Source organism: Alligator sinensis, unplaced genomic scaffold (assembly GCF_000455745.1).
Source record: "Alligator sinensis unplaced genomic scaffold, ASM45574v1 scaffold730_1, whole genome shotgun sequence".
Taxonomy (NCBI): Eukaryota; Metazoa; Chordata; order Crocodylia; family Alligatoridae; genus Alligator; species Alligator sinensis.
This window is the reverse complement of record NW_005842027.1, coordinates 2772366-2786523: the sequence shown is the minus strand read 5'-3', so window position 1 is coordinate 2786523 and position 14158 is coordinate 2772366. Positions and strand designations below refer to the sequence as shown.

Genomic DNA, 14158 nt, shown 5'->3' with positions numbered 1-14158 from the left:
TCTACTTCAAAAGGAGAAGGCAGATCCCTCTGCGATGCAGCTTTGCTGCCTGCAATCATGGACTGTGGCCCAAGAGGATTTTGTGTCTCATTTTACAGCTTCCTTGTCCTCTGCTAGCAGCCATAGGCAGTTGAGAGCTTCATGGTCTCCCAGGATCCTGGATTGGGGAGTTTGCCAATGCCTAGAGCAAGTCTTGTGCCAGTCATTAACCAAGTCACCTACATTCTTTGTAGAGTGCTTTTTCCCTTTATGATAACTAATGCGTGTAAATTTTTTATGCACTTTTAAGTACTGCTAAGTGCGGTCATGAACCCAAACAGAAGACACTGCAAATCAGACCAGCATTTCTCTAGCACAGCACATGATCCCCCTCTGCCCCCTGTAAATATATGTCTAGTTGCATTCAGCTACACCATGGCATGCAAAAAATTAAATACGTTCTCTCCTTCATACATACAAAGCAAGAACGTCTTCCCACATTTTCCCAAGTAAAAAGGGCAGATGCCACCAAATCATTTAAAAATAACAAGTCACATAAACAAGCTGCTACTACTCCTAAGATTGCCAGGGGCTGCAGATTTTTCTTTCCAGGTTGCCATGCCAACATCTCAGTGCACTGACAGACATTTCTTTTTAAGCTCCGCTGAGAGAAAGTATGCAGTCTGGGAGCTTATTTAGCATTCAGGGATGGACCTGCAGCAGGCTGAACAGCCTCTCTGTGAAGCGCCTGAGCCAGATTCAGACCGTCTGACAAAGGAAGCAAGAATCTTCTTCAGTGTTTTGCTTCTCAGGGTTAAGGGAGTCAGATCTGTGGAGAAGCAGGGAGATTAGATAAGTGCAGTTTGCAATCAAAGACCAGATTCTGTTGCCTTCGCTCAGGCACCCTCGGTAGTCAAGGTGAAGTTTTGTCTGAGGGAATGTCTCCATTACAGAAGAAAAATGGCATATATTTAGTTTTGATTAAAATTTTGAGTGGGCTTCCTCTTAGCCAGAGTTCAGAACATTCAGAACAGATCTTTTTCTTCTCTCGCTTTTCTTTTCTTGGTAATGCAGTAAAGATTGAAAAATTGGGCATATTGTGATTTTTTTTTAAATTAGGCAGAGAAGGTTCTTTGGGTGAATCCGATACCTTTTATTAGACTTTATTAGACTTAAGTTGGTCTAATAAAAGATATCAGGTTCACCCAAAGAACCTTGTCTGTCTATGTCCTTAGACTAACACAGCTACAACTTACACCCCTTTTTTTATCTTTACTTTTCTTAATAACAATCAGGTATTAATAAGCACACTAATATTATTATAACAGCATACTACAATATGAACTACAATATATGCATCATATGGTAGTAAGCCTAATAACATAATAGCACAATAAGATGTAATAATCACAATAATATTAATAACTGCTTCTTATATAGTAGCAATAACTTATTATTAACAGTAACTGCTCATTGACCTTTTCTTAAGTGATAACAATAAAAAGTCGGTTGGCTTCTTAGCTGAGGGAGCTAGGGAATGAGAGTGTATATAAGACAGCTAGTCTTAGATGAGATACGTATACAGTGGTAAGCTGTCCTACTTCCCCCTCTTAATATCTATGGGCATGTGTAGACGAAATGGGGGCCCTAAACTGAAGCAGTGGGTTTTAAAAAGACGGCTTCAATTTAGGGCAAAGTAAACCCCCATGTTGTGCACGCACCCGTGCACTTACCTGCTTCTCCAGCAGTGGAGAGGGGAGGGCAAGATGCGGGTGGGTGGAGCAGTCCCTGGGCTGCAGGGGGGGCCTGTGCTTCCCTCCTTTGTCAGTGACAGACCCCCCCCCCAAGGCGGCACCTACCCGCAGGCACCTGGCTCGGTCTGTTCCGGGGGCACCACAGCTGTAGAGGGAAGCACCAGGCCCCCACACAGCTCAGGCAGGCAGATTGCTGCTTTTTTTTCTCTTGGGCATAGTCTGCCTTCGCAGGCTGCTGCCAGGCTGCCTGCACGGGCTTCCTGCAGAGCCCCTGAGCTGCACGGAGCCCAGTGCTTTGCTCCATGGCTGTAGGGCAGCAAACTAAAACTCCTCCAAGGCAATGTAGTGCCTAAAACTCCTCTGAGGAGTTTTAGTTTGCTGTGCCCCAAGCCATTTAAGGCCTATTACACTGCCGAATTTGGTACAACAGCTGGAATTACTGCATAATATGGCACTGATGGGTGCAAACACCAACACCATTAAAACCAAGCAAAAGCATATAACCCACTTTAAAGTGTCATGCACACATGTCCCTCGTTTCGTCTACACACCACCTATGAAGAGTTTGGGCTTGAAGTGCAAGTAAGAGTGAGACCTGGGTTATATTTTTGATTCTGCCACAGACTCCTTGGGTGATCTTGGGCAAATCATTTCAATCTTCCTGTGCATCAGTTTTTCCCAGGTGTAATATGATAATAGCATCTATCTTGCAGCACTATCATGCAACTAAGTTAGCTGTGCCTGGAAAGTTTGTTGAGAGAAGACACTATAGAAATATCAAAGTCTTGATGTTTTTATCTCCATTAATGCATTGCACACAGTGTGCAAAAATGCTGGCAGGTGCAAGGAACTGCTTATTGACCTGCAGAAAGTTGAAACAAAGACTCAGTTACATAGGTAAGGATGTTCAGGAGATCCTTTTCTATATTTGGGAACACACTTAGCCAAAACTTTAAAGGTACCATTGCCATGCAGAGAACTACATAGAGTCTGTAGAAAATAAGCATAAGATATCATTATCTGAGCTGGGAAAACCTGATGGCTCTTTTCAGAAAGTCATTTTAATTAAGTGCTGAATAGATTCAACATTTGATAGAAACCAGTTTCATTGAGACAAGTATGCATTTAGGGGAAACTATATATTTTACCACATTTCATATGGTAATTTTTCATTCCTTAAGACTAGTTCTTATGAGTGCATGATCAAGGTGGGGCTACTTTCAACCACAGTGGGTGAGTCTACACATGACACTGTCGCCATAGCAACACACTATGGTGACATAGTGTCCATGGGCAAAAACTCTGGGGCCACAGCTATATCACCATAGTGATGCACTCCTGCATTATGGTGCATCACTACAGTGATGTAGTGCCTAAAAATAACTGTGCGCAGCATGCACGGTGTAGTATGGGGTGTTACTGCACAGTCTTTTAGTACTTTCAAAAGGAAGTACTAAATGATGGCACAGTAACAACGGCACCTTAGCAGCACAAGTAGACATGCCCAGTGTTATCTAAAGTGTTAATACAACTAACTTTCACCTAATTCTGCTTTCATGCATCTAAATAGACAAGTATTAACAAAGAGGAACAGAAATTTCTGCTGCCTACGCTGTGTAGATGTGGTGGTAGCACTGATATCTCAAAACTGATTTAATCAGAACAACAGCTGCTTTAGAGAAGGAGTAGGATTAGCCATGATTATTGTGTATTATCAGTGCCCAATCTAACATAATGGTACCATGCTGATTGCTGGTCATTTCTAATGTTGTGTAGTAACTGTTTGATTTCTTCTGTCTGTGTATGCCAAATTCCTCTTTCCTTTCACTTTAACTCTTCCTTTTTATTTTGATATGTCAAAATATCAAATTATAGTATTGTTGCATTAGTTCCTCTTTTTTTTCTGCTCCATTTTCACTGTGGTTTCTTATTGCTTCTTTTTATGTTTTCTCACTTCTTGTCTCCAGTCCATCCTTTCTATATGGTCTGCTCCCAATATTCTGCACAGGCCACTGCTTCTGGTGTTGGCGTTGACTGATCTTGTGGGGTGCATTGTGGTTCTACAGGGCATCTCAGGAGACGATCCGTGGTTTGCTTCTCCTGACAAATACATTGGGCAGTTGCATAAGGCCCCATGATTTCATGGGACAGCTGCATCTACCAAGACCCACACTCAATCTCTTTAGGTTGTGCCAGGTGTGCCTTTTTTAATTGGAGCTGGATGCTAACTCCTCACTGGGGGTAATTCCTTGTTGGCCCCATTCAGCAACTTTGTTGCCTAGTTTCTCCCATTCTTTTTGCCAGAGGGTAGTTCTGGCTGATTCCGATGATCTGGTCAATGGTGTGGTAGAGGACAAAAAGCTGTTTCTTGATGAGAAATGACAATGCACTGATTGATGTCCATATAGCTGGTGGTGGTCATCTGACTTGTGTACTTGCCAGTCAGTGTCACCTACTACCTTCCTCCTCATGCTATACCAGATAGTGCATGTATGCAGGGAACAGGAGTGGGTTTTAGGCAGCCTGTTATAATTCTGCATGTATCATTTAGGACAATGTCAATATACTTAATGCTCTCTCTGCTTTTTTTTTTTTTTTTCACCTTTTTCAACCATTCCTCTGCTTGTAGGTCTTGCATTTTCATAGCCCTTCCCTTTTTTCATGCCTTTTAAAGAACTGACCCTTCTAGATCAATCTTCCCCACTTCTTGCAATGAATAAACCCTTGTCCCAGAAGAGGCTATGGACCAGGGCCCTCCTGGGCATCATGGAGATGGAAGCAATACAGCCTAGGAGGTTGAAAAAAAAAGTTCTGCCAGAGTATGCTTGGATTGCTTAGTGCTGCAAGCATAGAGTGCATTTATATGTATTTCTTGCCCATCTACCCTAAGAAGGAGACATGTGTCTTCTTCTCCCATTTCCACCCCAGGTCTGACTGTCTTAAGTTAACCATCCCTGTGAGAAACTAATTCACTTGCTATATAAGGATTACAGGCTACTGCCAGGTGAAACAAGCTCAGAATTTGAGATCTTATTGCAATATAGGACTATGTGACTGTGTGGATTTTGCCATAACACAACACATCCTCTATTGAATCAGGATTGTGAATTACTTCTTGTGGTCTCCTGACATCTGGTTTAATATCTTTGGATCCTCATTTACGTAGGGTGTGGGCCAGTAGTACCAACAGGGAGGAACAGGGTGGGAAGACAATATGAACAGTCATCAATGATCATTCGGCTTAGGGGATGATAACTGAGCAGGGAAAATTTCTTAAAGAGGCCAGACTAGTGTGAATAGTGGCAATAGAAAGAGGCCATACAGGAGTGATGAGCAGGACACAAAGGCGAATCCAGAGGGCATGCAGTGGTGCAGCTGCACACCCCCTTTCAGACTAGACTGCACCACAGAAACCTCTGGGGACTTTAAGTCCTCAAAGCAGGACTTTAAGTTCCCCCCACCCCCATCTGTGTTCAGAGGCAGGTCCCCTCCCCCTGCCCCTTTTTTTTCTCCTCCCACACCTGATACTGCCTACTGCTTTTCCCACTGTCCTGGGGGTAGGGGAGGCTGGGCTGATTGTGGAACAACAGCAGCAGCAGTGGCAGCAGGGTGTATTCCCCCATCCTGCCCAATGCCCCCAAGAGCAGGTGTAGGGAGGGAGAACCCACCTCTTCTGCTCCTGTTGCTGTCCCCAGCTAAATCTAGTCCCATGCAGCCCAGCTGAAGTGGGTAGAAGTGGCTCTGGAGCTTCCCCCACCCACTGGAAAGAAAGGAAAGGGTTGGCAAGGGATGGGAGAGAAGGAGCTATGCCTGTGAGCACAGAAAGGGAGAGGAAGGGATTCTTACCTGCTTTGTGGACTTAAATAAGTCCCTGGAGGCTCCCGCTGTGTGGTCTGCCTGAACCTGTAGTGAGAAGGAAGCTGGGAGTGGAGTATAGCTACCCCTGAAGTGCCAGGTGCCACTCCTGTTTCCCCCTCCCCCAACTTTGCAAAATTCTGCATCCTCCCCTAGCAGGACACAAACCTCAGCAAAGAAGAGAATGACTGTAAAATGTATTCCTCTCCATGTGACTTTGGATTGTTTCATAGGGATTCAGATCATTCATATGCAAATCAGAACTCTGCAGGATTTACTTTGTTGTGTGTGTGTGTAAGCATGCCTGGGCAAATGCATATGTAAATATGCAAAATCATTCATTGCAATCAGTAAGAGAAAGATGTCTGCCTTGATACAGTCAGGGTAGTAGTTAGGGAACTAATGCTCAGAGCAGATTAACTGTGCAGCTGGTGCTGCATTGCAGAACTAGTTTCCTAAGCAGTATGAAACTGGCAGTATAAGTCTTAAAGGGGAAAGTGCACTGTATTACTGCATTTACTTGTTCCTAGATTACTAATGGAATGTGTCAGGATTGCGCTGTATTGACAAAATATGATTTGTAATCACTGAAAAAAGAATAATGATAAACCCTGTAGGCTGTACATAAAGATTAGTGTTCCTTTTTGACATGTATGCAGGACAGCTTTTAAATTAAAAAGAAAGCTTCAGGAAACAACCTAAAAAGTAATTAAAATCAGCTATAGAAGGCACTGAAAGAGAAATGTAAGGGCCAAATTGTCTGCTGGTATAAACAGCTGCAGCTCCTTGACTTGGGTAGCTGTTCGCCAATTTTCATTTGCAGAATGTTTGTTCGTTAAACTCTGTTTGTTCAAGATGCATTGATGGACAGAAAAGTGAGTGTAAAAACAAGATGCTAGTTCCACATAGATATTCTCCCTCAAAGGACTAAAAGTCAAATGAAATATAAAATCTAATATTTTGAAGTAAAAATGTTTTTTCTTCTATGAGCACTGCAAATCTAAAAATTTAGCAGTTTTCATACATACAGTTGACATCTTCACCTGATATAAATCAACCTCTTGAATCAAGGGAACTATACCGATTTATGCTAGCTGATTGTTTGGCACATGGTGTTGTAGTATCACCCATTAATTGGAAATTGGATTGATGATACATCAGGCAGAATAGAATACAACCTATCTTCCACATCTACAAGAGTTCTGAAGTGCTACGAGTAGCAAATATTAGTTTCAGACAGTAAACTTAAAAAGGTATGACTCAGAAAATACTGATTCCTTGTGTGTGCGCATTAATGAGGAGCCATTTTTAAAGCATCACTTTATTTGACTTTTGCTATTGACTTTTCTATTTTATTGAATGGATAAAGGAACTGTGATGTTATGTTTTGCAGCCACTAGGCAATGCACTTAAGGGCATCTGACTAATGAACACAGATTGGGTGTTTGTTTGTTTGGGGTGATAGGAGTGATGATTAATTAAAGCTTTCAAAACTGTTCCTGACACAGGCAGGATATCCTTTCATATTTGCCCATGTTTGTGCTTTTGAGGTTTGGAGTTTCTGTCTCAGTGTAAAAATAACCAAGGCTGCCCAGTGAAAAACATAGTGATGAAGTAGAGTCAAAGCATCTATAGAAGAGAGTCAGCATAAGATGGTTGAACCAAGGCAATAATGGGCAATAGAGAAATCTGATCACAGAGATAACAAGGTAAATAAGAAGGCTTTCCAGGAAGAACTGAGAACCAGATTTTGACAGGTGCAACAGTTTAGGAAAAAAGGAAAGGGAACTCTGATGTTGGAACAGGAGGGAACTAAGCCATAGGAAAATGAGAGAAGAAAGAAAAATAAGTGGAACCAGGTTATACATGAGAGAGAGAAAAGGAGGGTGTGACTAATGAAAGGCATTGGGAAATGAGATAAAGCATGGAAGATGGAGGGAAGAAAAGGAGAAATCTGCAGGAAAGCAGAGCAGTGGGGAAGAGAAACTAACTGAAGAGCCAGTCAGTCAATGGCTATGAAAGCACTGGAGGAGATCCAATTATGATTGTTAAATAGGTCTTTTGGTATTGATTCCACAAATGAGATCTGTTGAGATCAACAGGGAGAAAGGTATAGTCAAGACAGTCCTCAGCAAATCAAAGTCTATCAGAAAAAGTGTCCCATATAACCCCTCAATATTTTACCAAAGTTTGCAAACTATTAAAATTCTTGATAAGGGTTAAGACCTCCAAAGAGTGATCTGATACATATCAGTGCCTCCATTAAATGGAAATTAAATTTTATCTATGTTCTACTGTATGGGAATTGTTGTATCGTGCATTTATGTGGAAATCGTAAAATGGCCAGTGTGCTGCACTTTCCAACTCAAAAAGGGTAGTTTGTATTGGAAATGAAATCCAAAATGTTAAAAAAATGGGCTAATGCCTCCTTTTAAATATTGCAGAATAAAATGCATGGTGCATCTTGCCTCATCACTTATCTCAGTAAAAAAAGTCAGAATGGTAACATCTACTTTACATTCAATTTGTAGTTATATACAAGGCTACCCCAAGGTCTGGACCAGAATGAACTGAGTTTATAATCTCAGGTATACTACCCCATCATCCCACTGTGATCTATGACCCTGTAGAATTATAAATTTTGAATATTCTATAGGAAAAGCATTTGTTTTATCTAATGAACCTGTTGACATCAGTGTCATTTATTTTTGAGAGGTAACTTAGTAATTAGACTTTGTTGTTAAGCACTCTAAGTGATATAGTAGCAAATGAAAGTTGAAATGTTTGTAATGCAAGTGGGAGGGTCGGGTTTTTGTTTTTAATTGTGTGAGTTAGAAGGTTAATTTTAAAGCCCACATTCTCATTATTTGCCTTCCTGTTCACCTGCCAATTACTGTGGATGTCGCTGACATCAAGATCAAGAACCTACTAATGGATAAATATTGCAACCATTAAATCCATTTGAGAGCAAATATTTGAATTCTGTAAAGTTATGTTATAGGATTGAAAAGATTAAAAACCATGCAGACTCCCTGTAGGGAAGACCTGGGTGTTTATTATTCAACTAACTGGTACTTTTTCTGATTGCAGTTGTAAATATCTGTTTCAGTTTAACCATTAGAACCAAGGGCCATATCTCAGCTGGTGTAAATAAGTGTCACAGCGGGGTCCCTTAGGAGGGCTGTGATCTCCTCGAGGTCCCTCGTTCCGTGTCAAGGCCAGCCCAAGGCACCCTCTTATTCTCGCCCGCCACGTCTTGCTGGTACATACAAGGTTGTGGCTCCTACCAGCCCCTAATACCACGCCCCAAGCCTCGCTGATGTGCTGGACGTTGTTCTGTCACGATACACGCCCGTTCTCCCGGGCCTTCTCTCCTGTAGTCTAGCCCACTCTGGGCTCTCTAATACCCAGCTCCTCGCTGGGACTCTCATCAAGCCCACTCTGGGCCTTCTCTAAAAGCGTGGTCCCACTCAGGGACCCTCTAGCGGGTCTCCGGTCCTTCAGGCCAACCGCACGGGTACCGTCTCTGATCCAAGCTCACCGTGCCACTACTCCCCGTCCTCTCAGGGGCAACCGCAGCACCTTGCCTCTGTTTGAGGGGTGTTGCCGCACTAGCCTACAGCCAGGCTCGCTACGCCCGTCTTGGGCTTCTCAATATGGCACTCCCCCTCTTCGGGGCTCGCCATGCCCACCTTGGGCTTCTCAATAGTCCCCCCCTTTCTCAGGGACTCGATGGGCCCACGCTGGGCTCCTCTAAAGTGCACTCCCCCTTTCTGGGGCTCACCACATCTACGCTAGGGCTTTCTAGCAGTGCCCCCTTTTGGGGCTTGTCATGCCCCCTCTGGGGCATCTCAAAGCTGCCCCACTCTGGGGCTGGGGTCTGCATACCCCGCATGCAATCCAGGGTCCCTGTTCCCCGCCCGCAACCCACTGGTTGCATTAGTGCCCCCTTTTGGGGCTCATCATGCCCCCTCTGGGGCATCTCAAAGCTGCCCCACTCTGGGGCTGGGGTCTACGTACCCCACATACAATCCGGGGTCTCTGTTTCCCACCCGCAACCCACTGGTTGCGCTCAGGGCCCCCACGAGGCCTCCTCCAACCCCTACAGCCTCACCCAAGCCTCTGGTGTAATATCAAAGCCAAACTTAAACTCAAACCTCCTGGCTATAACTCAAACATAAAGCCTCTTGGCTAAACCATGGGCCCCAAACCCCACAGAGCTGCCATCCTTCTCTCAGCTAGAGCAGTTCCTGCCTCGCTCCCCTCCAGCTCCTGCCCCTCTGGCTGCTGGCAGGGAACTGCCAGCCTAGCCTCAGCCCTGGGCTTTATAAGGGCCAGGCCCTGCCCCCTCCAGGCAGCTGGCTCCCCTTAGTTGCTCCGGCGACCCGCAGCTGCGCTTGTTACCCTGGCAACCCTCAGCTGGGCTCGTTATGACCTGCCAGGGCTCTGTCTCTCTCCCTGGCAGTTTCTCCTCTCTAGGAGCAGAGCACCTTGGTCCTCTGCGACAATAAGGTTCACTGATTTCCCTGGTGTTATATCTATTTTCACTAGTGAAGAATATGGCCCATTGCTTTTAAAAACTAGGATCACAAGCATTCTCCATCCAATAATAGAAAAGAAAACTTGTCCTGCAGTGGGATTACAATAAATTATGTTGTTCTAGGAGTTTTTCTTCATTCAGAGTAACAAGCATATTATTGGGTTGGTTGTTTTTTTCTTAATACTAGTTCTGAACTGGGAATCAGAAGACCTGTGCCCTAGGTTTGAATCTGCCACTACTACTTTAGGTTAATTGGATCAAGTCCCTCAGTATCAAATTATCCAAAGTAGCCACTGGCTTTACGTGGCTTGGTTTTGGATGCTCACTTCAACCTTTGAGCATGGTCTTTAGAGATGCAGGACAACCGCTGATTACATCAACTTCTTTTGAGGCTCTCATTACTCAGCACTAGTGAGAATCAGGCCCAAAGTGTTGTGCTCAGAAACTGAAGTGCCCAGAATTATTGTCCCTTTATGCAGCCTGTGGCTCTCTTCCTGGATTTGTTAAAAGGGGTAATAATTTATATTTACCTTGTCATCTCTCTCTCCTTCTCCCTGGTCTCCCAGGCCTCAAGGGCATATAACCCCCTTAACTAAAGCCAAAGATATTCCCACTTTGATGTAATGGAGTGGCTTGCTTGTTTCTGTAACCCTGACAAGTGTTGCTGGTAGCATGGTGTACCAGTGGGGTCTCCTGTGATGACTGGGTCAAAGGGTAAAGACCAGACTAAGAAGAGTGTCCTAGTCCTCCAAATTGAGGGTGGGGCATGAGGCCAACAACCTCATCTTTTGAAAAAGCTACTGTTATGAAGCCTTTGTATTCTATGGATGAAAAATTATGTATGTTGTAAGTATCATACACAAAAAGTGAACGACAGACAAAATCTGTGTCATAAAACTTGTGATCCCTTAATCTCAGTTCTCATTCACTCCCTTTTGATGGTCTCTGCCATTTTTTCTGCTGTCTTCCCTGTGCTGGAGGATTTGATCATTTTTTTTCTTCTAAGACAGGAAAGCAGCTTTCAAATATGTAGTTAATTGCTGTTATAATCATGTGTTTTCTGAGGGGAAAAATAGCTTTTAAACTTGAGTGTTGAAACACTTGTGCTAAAATTAACCCTAAATATGTGATGATTGGAACAGCTTCCAAGGAAGAGTACAAGTGAGGGTGCTTTCCTAAAGCCAAGTAGGTTAGAGACGGAAGGAGTGCTCTGAAGTGAAAGTCCTTATTCAGAATTCAAACAGTACAGTGAGCATGCAAGCATCGTTCTGCTTTCAATCTGAAGATAGCACTCTCAGAGGTTACTACAGGAGTGAGACAGCCGGCACTGTGAAGCCTGAAGAGCAGGATTACACCCTGTGATGAGCTCCTCCTTGCTAAACCTATTTACTCTGGATAATCATGTGGAAGAGGATTTCACCATTAATGGGGGTAGGGGGAAAAATAGGCTGTCTGGCATCCTATATTTATCACTGCACAAGTATGGCGCAAGCAGTGATAGCATGCAAGCTTTCCTGCTGTATATCACTGATGTGTCTAATGCCTTATCTCAATGAGCTATGCCTCTAGAAGTCTGAGAGACTAATTCAGTCTCCATTCCTGATCATTCCTTGGCTGTGTGGTGAGTTTGCAATCACTGGTGTTAATTAGCTTACTGTTTTCATGATGTAGACACTCTACCATTAGAAAACAGACTGAGAGAGACCATCAGTTCATTTGGCAGGCCACCAAACTACCTTCAGATGGTAATCGCTTCCAGTCACTATCATCATCATCATGGATAAAACCATGAGTTATGAGGTGAGGGTAGCCTGTTTCAGTTCCTCTGATCCGTCCTGTTTCCTGGTCCGTTGTCAATTTTTTAAATCAATATAATTTAAGTATCATATGACCAATTGCCATGTTGGGTTTTTGCATATCATACTGTCGCTTGATATGGTTGCAGGACCCTACTTTTTAGCACCCAGACCACAAGGTCAAAACAGAGGGCATTTTTACACATGTAGGTGCCGCAGCACCAGGCACGTTGAAAAGCGCTTTGAAAAGCGCCTGGCACTGCAATGCTTACAGTTGTATAAGTGGCGAAATGCACGTCAGCTCAAAGAAAATGACAGTGGTGCGCTTTTGAACTAAAACACCTCAGAGGTGCTTTAGTTCAAAAGCGCACCATTTTCCCTGTGCTGACGTGTAATTCGCCACTTATACAACTGCAAATGGCACAGCGCGGCGCATGTCAGCTCCCATGCAAAGCAAACTCAATTAATTGAATCTCCTTCGAAGCAGCAGATCTCCAGCACGTCCGAGAACTAAAAGGCATGTGTATAAATGCCCAAAGAGTCAAATCCTTAACTGGTATAGGTAAATATAGTGCTTTTCAAGTTAGTGGAGCCAGGCTGATTTACAACTGCTGAGATTTTGCCTATTAATCCTACACCCAGTACATAAATGCATAGAGCAAAAAGTCTGTGGGTCAGATCCTGATCTTTTTTCAGTGAGTGATCATGATCAGTCCTTGCTCAAGCAAAATACCCACTGACTTCTATAGGAATTTACCATAAGTTTGAGACTTGGTCCTAAATGAATGTCTAGTAACAGAGGTTGCTAAACAACTAGAATAGCTATCTGGTTTTTCCTGCTTCTTCACACTGCAATGCAGTGCAGAACAAAAGAATTTCCGCAGGCCCTAGCTGCTTTTCAGATAAGTCATAGATAGCAAATAGTAACTTTCCATCTCTCCTTCTTATTTAGGAGGTTTGCTTATCTGAGAACTGCAACCTAGTCAGTGTTTTCATTGTTGACTTGTTTCTACCTTGGCGACAATTAGCATCGGTTACTCTGGAAACTGTTCTGCACTCTACTGAGTTTCCTGACAGGCGCAAAGGAGCTTTCTGTCTGCCATCATTTTGTTTTTCCAATCTCATAAGCACATACGAAGCTAATTTCTTCACCAGGCCCTCCCTGGGTTTTTTGCCAAAGCTGTAGCAAAATTATTTCATTCTTTATAGTCTTCATCTTTTCTTAGCTCTGCCTGCAAATGATCTGCAGGAGTTCTCTTTCACCCTTTTCATTTTCTTGGTCTGGACCTAATATGTGGCATTATGAATGAATGTACAATCTGAAGCAGGGTTTTCTTGCAGAGCGCCTGGACTATCATGACTACAGCAACACTGTGCATCCCAATATAATCCTCCATCTATTTAGAGCATTTTTTCCAGTCTTCCTTCATTGCTTCCCTCTAATTGCAGTTCCTTTCTAGGACATTCATTACATTGTACAGTTGCAGTAATCTAAACTTACGTATATGCTACAGTTAGGTTTGGGTTTTTTTTATAAAAGCCAGTGGAATTTTCTACCACTGCTGCAAGCTTGAGTTCCATTTTCATCCTAGTAGCATGTGAAAAGGCTGTTGGTAGGGAGAATAACCACAGAGGATTCTTCTCCCAAATGAGTTGCATAGGACTGCACACTAATGGGATTACAGGGAGCTAAAGCAATGCACATGTTTCACAAGAGTTATCTCTTCCTGTATTACTGCTGTGAGAATGAAAACAGAAATGGGAAGGAATGTTAGATGGTGTGAATAAGGTGAGTGAAGTTTGGGAATTTACACTACGGGAAATTAGACTGGTAAGAGCTAAGGTCAGTCATTAAACTTTGAGCTAAAGTGTCAGGCTCTTAAGAGCTGTGACCTAGGAACTAGGCAGAGAAGGAGTGTTATCATAATATACACTGATCATTTGGTTACATGCTTCCACTTGGCAGAAGAAACCCATCCCCAGTGTATGAGGCCTACAACAACGTGACTGCCAGACAAGCTCAAACTTACATGGTGGCTGCAATCTTGGTCAATACAACAGGGCACCAGTACAAGAATGTCAAAAAGAAGGGTTTCAGGGAGCAATGAGGAGGTGGGAGAAGAAAGACATAGGGTGCCATTGGTTAGAAACTTTCAGAAATAAATCCAGGAGTCTCTTCTGCTTCAATTAAAGAGCTGAGGTATACTGCTTTTTCATCCTTTGCATGCCCTGTC

General features: G+C 43.3%; 1 protein-coding gene across 1 annotated transcript in view; it reads left to right on the top strand.

The window, feature by feature from the left end:
* MAP2 (microtubule associated protein 2) overlaps positions 1-14158 on the top strand; it is a 109792-nt gene that overhangs the window by 18686 nt on the left and 76948 nt on the right.